Here is a 10,185-nt window from a genome sequence, read left to right as displayed (position 1 = left end):
GTGGGGGGGGCTGGGAGAGATGTGGGGGGGCTGGGAGAGATGTGGGGGGGCTGGGAGAGATGTGGGGGGGCTGGGAGAGATGGGGGGCTGGAGAGATGTGGGGGGGCTGGGAGAGATGTGGGGGGGCTGGGAGAGATGTGGGGGGGGCTGGGAGAGATGTGGGGGGGGGCTGGGAGAGATGTAGGGGGGGCTGGGAGAGATGTGGGGGGGGGGCCTGGGAGAGATGTGGGGGGGGGGGCTGGGAGAGATGTGGGGGGGGGGGGCTGCGAGAGATGTGGGGGGGGGCTGGGAGAGATGTGGGGGGGGGGGCTGGGAGAGATGTGGGGGGGCTGGGAGAGATGTGGGGGGGGGGGCTGGGAGAGATGTGGGGGGGGGGCTGGGAGAGATGTGGGGGGGGGCTGGGAGAGATGTGGGGGGCTGGGAGAGATGTGGGGGGACTGGAGAGATGTGGGGGGACTGGAGAGATGTGGGGGGGCTGGGAGAGATGTGAGGGGGCTCTGGTCTCTCTCCCCCCCCCCCCACATGCAGTCCTATTGAACAGAATAAAACATTTAAAAAAAACATAAACACAAAACATCTCCCCGTCTGTCTCTCCCTCCCCCCCCCCCCACCCCCCGGCTCTCTCTCTCTACCCCCCCATCTCCCTTCCCCCTCCCCCCTCCCCCCTGGTAAGAGAGAATCTGTTGCTAAAAATGTTGAATCCCACCACTGGTGGCAACTATCTGAGGAAGGGGCTGCGTCCCCGAAACGCAATCTGGTCTGCAACAATAATGGAGTTAAGCCTCAGCAATCCTTTTTTGCAACTAAAACTGTGTGCCTCCATCCTTTGTGTTGCTATTGTTACAGTTTGCAGCTCAAACGGCTGGGAATATTTGCAAGAAATGATCACAAACATAAACGTTTAGTAAAATGGCAATAAGAAGTTGAATTTAAAAAAAAATGTAGTAAGTATCTAATTCTACAGAACTGATTTATTAAAAAATAAACACATGTAGGATATTGCTTGGATTGCTCCTTTAAATCGGCATTTCAGCCTATAAAGAAAGTGAAATAAGGACAGCAGGATGTTTAATAGATTGCATGTAAATGAACGGAAAAAAACGCAGCAGTATTTGTAAAAAATTGTTACAATCTTTTAACTTTCTCATGGTAAACAAAAGCTTTAGAGGTTTCTACAAACTTTATTTAACGTCTTTTGGTAATACAACTGACTTGCCTTTAAAGCCGAAGGAATATTACTAAGCTTTGCTTTCCGTTTGCCATAATTAGTCAAACTGAATAGAAGTAGCTGCTATACTTGAATCCAGTATTCCCAGAGAAAAGAAAAACATTCATTTTTTCACAAGATACAAATAGGTAAGGGAGTAACTTTACAGGTAATTGAATCTAAGGCTACGTCCATAGCAGGGTAAGCCGCGCTGAGCCCCTGCATCCTCAATGAGGATGTCTTTAGAGGGGGCTCATGCGAGCGTCCGCAGGCGTGCTGAGGCGTTTGGATTTTCAGCCGACAGCAGAGCCTGTTTCTCAGCGCGCTGTCGGCTGAATGAAAACCTCCAATCACAGCAAAGCAGCGTCAACGTCACGGCGCCGTGACATCGACGCGTCTCGGCTATTGGCCCAGCGACGTCACTTCCCCGCCCCCTCCCCACCCCCCCGATCGCGCACGCTGGCTCGCCTGCCAGTCCATGGGATCGCTCCTGACCAGGCAGGCGAGCCTCAGCGTCAGCGCGGACTGAGGCTCTATGGACACAGACTAAGGGACCCCATTTTGTTTTGTATCCTCCATGTGGGACTGCCCCAATAACTAATGTAAGTGCATGCCAGCACCATAGCTTCCTGCACCCTTTCACTATGCCATCTCAAGGCAAGTTTAACATCTTCGCTGCATGCGTCAGAGAGTGTAACAGAGAGAGAAAGAGTAACAGAGAGATTGTCAAAGAGTGTGTGTGGTATGTATGTGACAGAGTGTGTGTGTGTGTGTGTGTATGTGGGTGTGTGGGTGAGCGCACGCTCGCGTATGAGAATGCGTGCGAGACAGAGAGATTGACGGAGTGAGAGAGTGTGTGTGGGGTGTGACAGAGAGCGTGTGCGTGTCAGACAGTGTGTGTGTGAGTGAGTGCGTGCGAGACAGAGGGCGAGAGAGCGAGTGTGAGACAGAAAGTAAAAGAGTGTATGACAGAGAGCAAGAGTGTGCGAGAGCAAGAGTGTGTGTGTGTGTCAGAGTGTGTGTGTGTGTGTCAGAGAGAGTGTGTGTGTGTGTGTGTGTGTGTGTCAGAGTGTGTGTGTGTGTGTGTGTGTGTGTGTGTGTGTGTGTGTGTGTGTGTGTGTGTGTGTGTGTGTGTGTGTGTGTGTGTGTGTGTGTGTGTGTGTGTGTGTGTGTGTGTGTGTGTGTGTGTGTTTTGCTGGTTTCTGCTGATGTGATTTGCATCCCCTGCGAGCAGTGCCACGGTCCCACCCCCTCCCTCTCTCTCTGCATACAGTGAGCCCTACCCTCCTATGCCTTCATTCCTACCCCTTTGTAATACATTAGATATAACCGCACATCTCCCATCCCTGTAACTAAACCCAGGTTCCCTGACATGATTACCTGCTCCTGTGTGCAGCTCTTGCTCTTCTAATCATTTCCCGTCGCAGGCTGATGACATCACAACAACTGCTCTCACTGGGTCCTAGTGCACTGCACGAATCCTCCTGGGCCCTGCGATGTACATGCAATAAAGATGGTCACACACGGTACATTCCTGCTTTTTTTCTCTGTCAGTCACACAGAGAGAGGGCATTTGTGTCCATTGATCTCTTCTTCCAAGATAACTGCTAATTTTAAGGTGTCACCCCTAGACCCAGGAAAGCAATCTTGCAAATATTCATCTATTTGTTTCTGCATCCTTTTTCTTCTCCATGATGATCATATAAATACTCATATATATATATATATATATATATATATATATATATATATATATATATATATATATATATATATATATATATATATATATATATATATATATATATATATATATATATATATATATATATATATATATATATATATATATATATATATATATATATATAGGGTGACCATACGTCCCGGATTTGCGTTAAACACCCGGTGTCCCAACAATTCTCTCGCCATCATTCAACTGTCTCTGTCTTTAGCTGTCCCTGTTTGGACTCTCTTAAAACTCTGAAGCTGCGTCCACGCTAGCGCTGATCGCGCAGCGCTTGGCGAGTTTAGGTCCTGCAATTTAAATTGTCCCGCTCGTGCGCGGGCACGCACGCTCTCCCAAGCTTGGGGCGACAAAAAAAAAGAGTTTGAAGCGCGCTCAACATGCCCCCAACGCCCCCCTCCCCCTCGCGCGCTTGCAAAATACACAGGACACCCGGCGCTCATGCTTGGAGAGCTGGTGATGTCACCGCTCTCAAGCATGAGCGCGGTCAGCGCCAGCGGGGCCGCAGAAAAGCGTCAACATAGACACTGCTTGTTTATTTAGATTAGATCATTTAATTAAACAATTTATTAATATAAACCAAAGCGTTATTTCGCTGCACTTGTGAGTTTGTGTTAGGGTAGAAAGCTGAAATAAATCAACAATACAGCGTAATCGGGGACGCTATTAGAAAAATACCATTATAATATTTATTTGTAAGTAATATTTGTTTTATTAATCATTTTTTTTAATGTGTCCTGGGTTTCTACTTTTGTAAACCTCTTTTTTTTAATATAATTTTTGTTTAATAATAATAACATTGTTTCCTATAGAGGAAATGGCAGTTAGGTATTTTAACCCCTTCAGTGCTGACGGGGTTAAATATTTAGTAACAGGAAAAAACAGCATCAGAACAATACAGAAAAAAAAGCTGTGTGTGCGGTGCACGCGCATAGTAAGTGAAACTTCTTTGACTTTTGTCACAGAAATTGTATTTGTGTTGGTGATGTTTTAATTAAAAATCAAAATACAATTTCATTGTCAAAACGCAAATAAATTTGACTTAGAATGCACGTGCTCGGCACACATCCCCTGTATTAGTGCAAATAGCTAAGTGTGAATTCCTCATATGTGCGTGTGACTGACTGACAGAGTGTGCGTGACTGAGAGTGTGCGTGACTGAGAGTGTGCGTGACTGAGAGTGTGCGTGACTGAGAGTGTGCGTGACAGAGTGTGCGTGACAGAGTGTGCGTGACTGAGAGTGTGCGTGACTGAGAGTGTGAGTGACTGAGAGTGTGCGTGACTGAGAGTGTGCGTGACTGAGAGTGTGCGCGTGGCTGAGAGTGCGCGCGTGGCTGAGAGCGCGCTGGTGGCTGAGAGCGCGCGGGTGGCTGAAAGCGCGCGCGTGACTGAGAGCGCGCGCGTGACTGAGAGCGCGCGCGCGTGACTGAGAGCGCGCGCGTGACTGAGAGAGCGCGCGTGACTGAGAGCGCGCGCGTGACTGAGAGCACGCGCGTGACTAAGAGCGCGCGCGCGTGACATAGCGCGCGCGCGTGACAGAGCGTGCGTGCGTGACAGAGCACGCGTGTCTGTGTGTGTGCTTGTGTGTGTCTGAGTGCTTGTGTGTGTGACAGTGTGTGTCTGAGTGCTCGTGTGTGTGACACAGGAGGAGAGTACGAGTATATATGAATGACGGATGTCAACACTGGGCCCCTCCTCCACCTTGATCGGGTGCTCGGTGTAGCAGGAAGAGCCCTCCCTGTAGTCCTCCTGGGATGACATGGGCCCCCCCTCTTCCCCAGGGTGGGGCGACTCCTCGTCTTCCTGCTCGGCCCCCCTCAGCTCCTAGGTCTCCTCCGCCTGCTCACCTCCCCTGCACGGGGGTCCAGGGGGAGAAGCAGGATCCCGGGACTCGGGTTGGGCAGGATCCCTGCCGCCTCCCCCCAGATATCCAGCAGGGCGCGGGTCTCCATGTCCGACAGACATCACGCCGGGCAGGGGGTCGGTGACCGGCCCGGAGATGAGCTAGCAGCAGGAGGCAGGCATGTGGCGTCCGTGAGCGTCACCATGACTACCGCATGCGCGGCATGTCAGCGGGCGCGGGGAATAGCGCATGCGCGGCATGGCAGTGCACGTTTGTGGGGAATGGCGCCGCTGCCTGCCGCTTCTGCGCATGTGTGGCGTCCGTCAGCGGCGCCATCACAACTGCGCATGCGCGGCATGGCAGCTGGGACCGGCGGCCGTTAGGAGCGGCGCAGCGGGCGACCGTGTGAGGAGAGCGGCGCCCTTTAGACAGCGGGACACAGGGAAGCGGAGGTAGGGAAGAGGGAGGAGAGAGGCTGAGCAGCGGCTCCTCCTCCTCTCTCAGCCGGAGTACTTGCGGGGCTTCCGCCATCTTATTACACCCGCAGCACCGGATGCTCTGCGGCAGCCATCTTGCTATACCCATGGCAGTGGCCGTGTGGGGGGTAACAACGGCTGTTAGGAGCGGCGCCGGCGGCTATCGCCGCCGCCGCATGTCACAGTAGATGCGGGGGGGGGGGGAAGCCGTGACGTCACTTCCGTTTCACATTTGTCCCCCATCTCTCCCGTTTTACCCCATCAGAATAGGTGCCACTAAAGAAGTTTCACTTCAAAAAGTAATTGAAGTAACATCAGGCCCCCCCCCTCCCCCACAAGATTGTATCCGTCCCGCAGCAACTTGAAATATATATATATTTTTGCTCATATATCATTTCCCGGTGTAAGCACGGCATCCTTTCTTTGTAGTTGTCACATTTCTCTTTTGTTCTGAATCATATCATGTTGATTACCCCAAAAGATCCAAATAAAAAACGTATTCATTCATTTATAAAATATATAAAAATGTAAAAAAAAAAAATCCTTCGGCCCGCGAAAATGTGTACAATATACGATGTGTCCCTCGTACTGAAAAGTTTGGAGACCACTGCAACGGAGGGATCTTCTTCTTGGTGGCAAACCCCCAAGAAGAAGATCCCTCTGTGGGATCGAAACGTCGGTCTTATGTGTCTGTTCTAATACACTTTTTTTGGATACTTACCTCTGAGTGCTGCCTCTTCTTTGCTGTTCTGCTGCCCTGCTGGATGGTAATATACTATATCTATATATTCAGGGTTGGAAAGAATACCAGTCAATTGTCCACCACATGTTATACATTACGTAACACTGTAGGAAATATTGTCCTACTCCTAAATAAACAAAATCTATTTATTTCCACAATAAACTGTATATCCTATGCAGAAGACCCCTCTCTTGACCACACAGACCTTGACTTCATGTCCACCCCCCATGCCAATAAAGACATCTCCACTAAACTGAATGATAAAGACCCTTGCCCTTATCCCTGGCAATGATGCAGGAAGGCTCAAGCAGAGTCAGCTAGGAGGGAAATATTTTGCTTGCTAATATATTTTTTAATCGGGGTTGGCTGATCCCATGCAGTATAGTTAGTTACTGAGGCCGATGGGCAAGGTCCCACTAGGGCCCACAGGACAATCTGCTGTGGGCCGGCCCATTTCCCACGTTCTCTCCTCCCCACTCCTCCATTAAAAGTGCATGGCTTGCGTGTGCACAGCTGCAGAGATAAGTCAGGGGAAGGGGATGTCAGACTTCTAATGCCTGCCGAAGGGGTCCACCAGGGCTGCGGCCTCACCGGGGGCATGCCAATCCGACCTGGCACTGAGGGACCACATACTTAATAAGGTGCCAACCCATATGGCATGTGCAGAGTTGTCCCTCCCCCCCTCCTCCTGCACCCTAAGTTCCAGTCCCCATGTTGCCATTGTAATCCTTAATGTAAGAGGAATAAAAAAACCATAGCACAAAAATAGAGGCAGAACAAAGAATAGAAACAAACAGCTTAACACAAGATACACTGTCAGTGTGTTACTACAGTACGACTACTAGTATGTTGCACTATAATATATCACTGACATTGTATGCAGCACTTTACATAGAATTTTGCTGGCAGAATTATAGCTTACTATCCAATGTTAGTGCTTGTGGCACAGGGAGATAAAACTACTTGCCCAATGTTACAAGGACAGCTGACACTGGGATCACCTACTGTACTTCAAGGGCAGCGAGGTTATCATTGATTACATTCATTTTGGGGGGCAAGCTTCCTCAAAACATGCTCGTTCTGATTAAGCTGTTTGAACCTTGTGTGCGCGCACATCTGGGATATATTTGATGTTGCGTCTATTGTTTCCATACTCACCTTGTTGGGTTCAGTGCATCAACATAGGATGTTAAACGTCAGAGAACCTTATCCACAAAGAGAACAGAGATTACACAGACAAGCACATCCTAGAGTACAAATCAGACCATGAAGGATACCACTGGAAGTGACTGCCAGGTGTTATTTATTAAAGTCTTCTTGCTGCAGGACGAGGGCACACGTCTGCTATGTTCACACCCAAAAAATGCTATTCATGTTTAACCCAGATGTTATCCAGTTTTGTAGCTGGGAAACTTTAACACATAACACATAAGTTCTATATAAATATGTTTATCTGTTGGAGGTTCCGGTGTGGGATAGTATACAGTACACAATAAAGGCTTAAATAAATAAGAAAATTAAGTAGAGAGACTTATTTAAAATCAAAAGATAATATGTAAACAATTCCTTTTATATTAGTTACAAAACAAATTACCATCTGTCGTGTTAACCCCTCTCAGTGCCCCATATATAATAGTATGTCATGCTATACTTAATTCAATATATAGGATAATGTAATAAAATGTGTAGTGTCATATAATAGTCTATGAACAATCGCCATCTGGCAATGAAGGAATTAAATACAAATGAAAATACCATTTAAATGTTAACGTAAAAAGGGAGCAATTGGCACAAGTATTACAGCTTGGGTTAGTATCTCCACTGGCTTCATCATTCTTCCTGTGCCTCATAATTTAAGCGTTAATTGACCTTGCCATTACCCTGGGGCTCCCAACCAGGCCCTATTTGTTCTCCTATAGTGGAAAATGGTATTCCCAGAGGGAAGTGAACCTGGCTCTCTAGGTCACTGTCCAGATGTTGTGGCAGATGTGCCGATCAACCCCCAACCATCACCACCTCTGGGGATGTGCATTTGTATCTTTTGGCACTGGACATGGGTGGGGGTCATCATTTGAATGGCTCTTTTGTATTGTGTAAGTAAACCCCAGTGTGGAACAATGCAAAAGCATCACTGTGATTACTGGAAGCTTAGGGAACAGACCGAAGAAAGGAAGAAGACCAAGGCATGGAAGACAGACAGAGCTTCTCATCTCATGGGTAGAAGAGAGGGATCTGATCGCTTGCTTACTCACTGAAATGCTTGATCCTTCCCTTTCTTTTCTTTGCAGCATCTCCCTTTCTCCTCTTTGTTTCCAGCCTCTGGTTCTCTCTTTTCACCAGGGATCAGCAGCGGGGATGAGCGCTGCCTCGGGTGCGCGCAGCGAGCTGGGTACCAGTGCCACCTGTCTTGTATTCTCTAATGGTTTATTATTATTTTTAACTCCAGTATCGCATTGCTTCCATGGCATTGCAAACACATACAGTATGTACCCTTCTTTATGGAGAACATCCCAAGCATTTATGGCATGTCTCCATACTCACAAGCTCATATCATCTTAAACCACATCCACAACCCACTTTCTACCAGAATCAATACACACTTCGATTGTAAGCTCTTTGGGGCAGGGACTCCTTTTCCTATTGTTTTATGTCTGAAGCGCGTATTCCCATTGTGTTATAATGTTTTGTCACGTGTGTTGGAAAGCGCTATGTACCTGGATGGAGTTATATAAATAAAGATATACATACATAAAAAACACTGCTTGCCATCCTTATCTTGTGAGCATTCATGCCAGATCAAGCTCCTTTGACCCATCACCAATTTATGTATTAACATGCCACTGTGCCGCCTTAAAGTCCCCTTAATGCTTTCCCCTCACTGCCCTCCTCCATCCTCATCTCCTTCCCTTCCTATTGTACCTGATCACAGTTGGGCTTTTGGAAGCACCCCCTTTCCCTTCTCTCCCTCCTGTGCTCCTCCTCTCCTCCACCCCTCCCATCCTCTCTGTACTCTCACTCTCATACCCTTTGCAGCTGAAGCAAATCTCAGAGACGAGAAACTGGCGACAGGTAAGGGACCAGACACTGTGCTGCCAGCAGCCTGTGCCATGTCACAGCTCTAGTGGCGGACTGGTGGTGAGTACAGAGAGGGAGAGTTTGAACATTTCATTTAATATGTTATTCACCCCTGATTCTCTTCTTCCAATCAACTCAACATTTCTCTCTATCACTTATTCATGTACATATCTGGTAGCTCATGCATACTTTCACTCCAATACTTCTCATTGTCTATCTTTCTTCCACTTACTCCCCCATACAACTATCCTATCTTATTTTTCTGCTACTGTTGTAAAAGATGTAACTGTTCTGTTCAGCTCTGGCTTTAGTTTCCTCAGCCCATTAGCCATTGGATCCAGTTTCTATTCATTTCATATGCTATTCACTCTCCAGCAGTTTCTATCACTTATTTCCCATGCATTCTCTTATTCAGACTTCTTATTCCAATCTTCTCCTCCCCTTCTTTCTGTCTCCTGTATTAATGAGGGTTGGGGCTTCCTAGAAACCTCATTATAGTTGTCTTTTCTTAGAGAGGTAATGCTGGCAGGATATCTTTTGTAGACAATATTCTATATAGAAGTCTTCTTAAATTCGTATATCTTGTGGTCTTCTCAAATTCGTATATCTTGTGGTCTTCTCATGCTGCTGTTATAATATCTCTCCTTCCCTGTAGACTTCATTCTCTGTATTTAGGTTTCTCTTGATTAAATGACTTGACTTCAAATGCTCTCTCTCAAGTTTGTTTTTTATGCTTCTCCCGTCCGTCCTTTTAAATGTATCTTTAATGAGAGAATATCACTTTTTTGATTTAGGAGTGCTAGTGCTCTTCTGTTTTTTGTGTTCCCCTGGACGGTATGCACCCTACCTTTTATTTATTACCACTTTGATTCGTGAGTGCCCTATTCCTGTCTATATACACACACACACATACATATATACACACATATATACACACATATATATATTTATATATATACATACACACATACACACCATACATACATATATATATAGATATACATATACATATACACACACACACACACACACACACACACACACACACCGTATACACACACACACACACACACACACACACTGTATACACAAATC

The 10,185-nt window shown here is 47.1% G+C and overlaps 1 protein-coding gene across 3 annotated transcripts in view; it reads right to left on the bottom strand.

Moving 5' to 3' along the window:
- Positions 1–8,369, bottom strand: part of MAD2L2 (mitotic arrest deficient 2 like 2) — a 41,736-nt gene extending 33,367 nt beyond the window's left edge. For 2 of the 3 annotated variants that reach the window (XM_075603470.1, XM_075603471.1), the window contains exons 1-2: positions 8,268–8,359; positions 2,588–2,698 (exon numbers count right to left, since the gene is read on the bottom strand). The gene's annotated coding sequence lies outside the window, so the exon portion shown is untranslated. Of the gene's footprint in view, positions 1–2,587; positions 2,699–8,267 lie in introns of all 3 variants that reach the window. The other variant, XM_075603473.1, reaches the window with a different exon arrangement.
- Between the last annotated feature and the right edge of the window lie 1,816 nt (positions 8,370–10,185).

The sequence above is a fragment of the Ascaphus truei genome, chromosome 6 (assembly GCF_040206685.1).
Source record: "Ascaphus truei isolate aAscTru1 chromosome 6, aAscTru1.hap1, whole genome shotgun sequence".
In the NCBI taxonomy this organism is placed as follows: Eukaryota; Metazoa; Chordata; class Amphibia; order Anura; family Ascaphidae; genus Ascaphus; species Ascaphus truei.
This window is presented reverse-complemented; position numbering and strand designations above follow the sequence as displayed.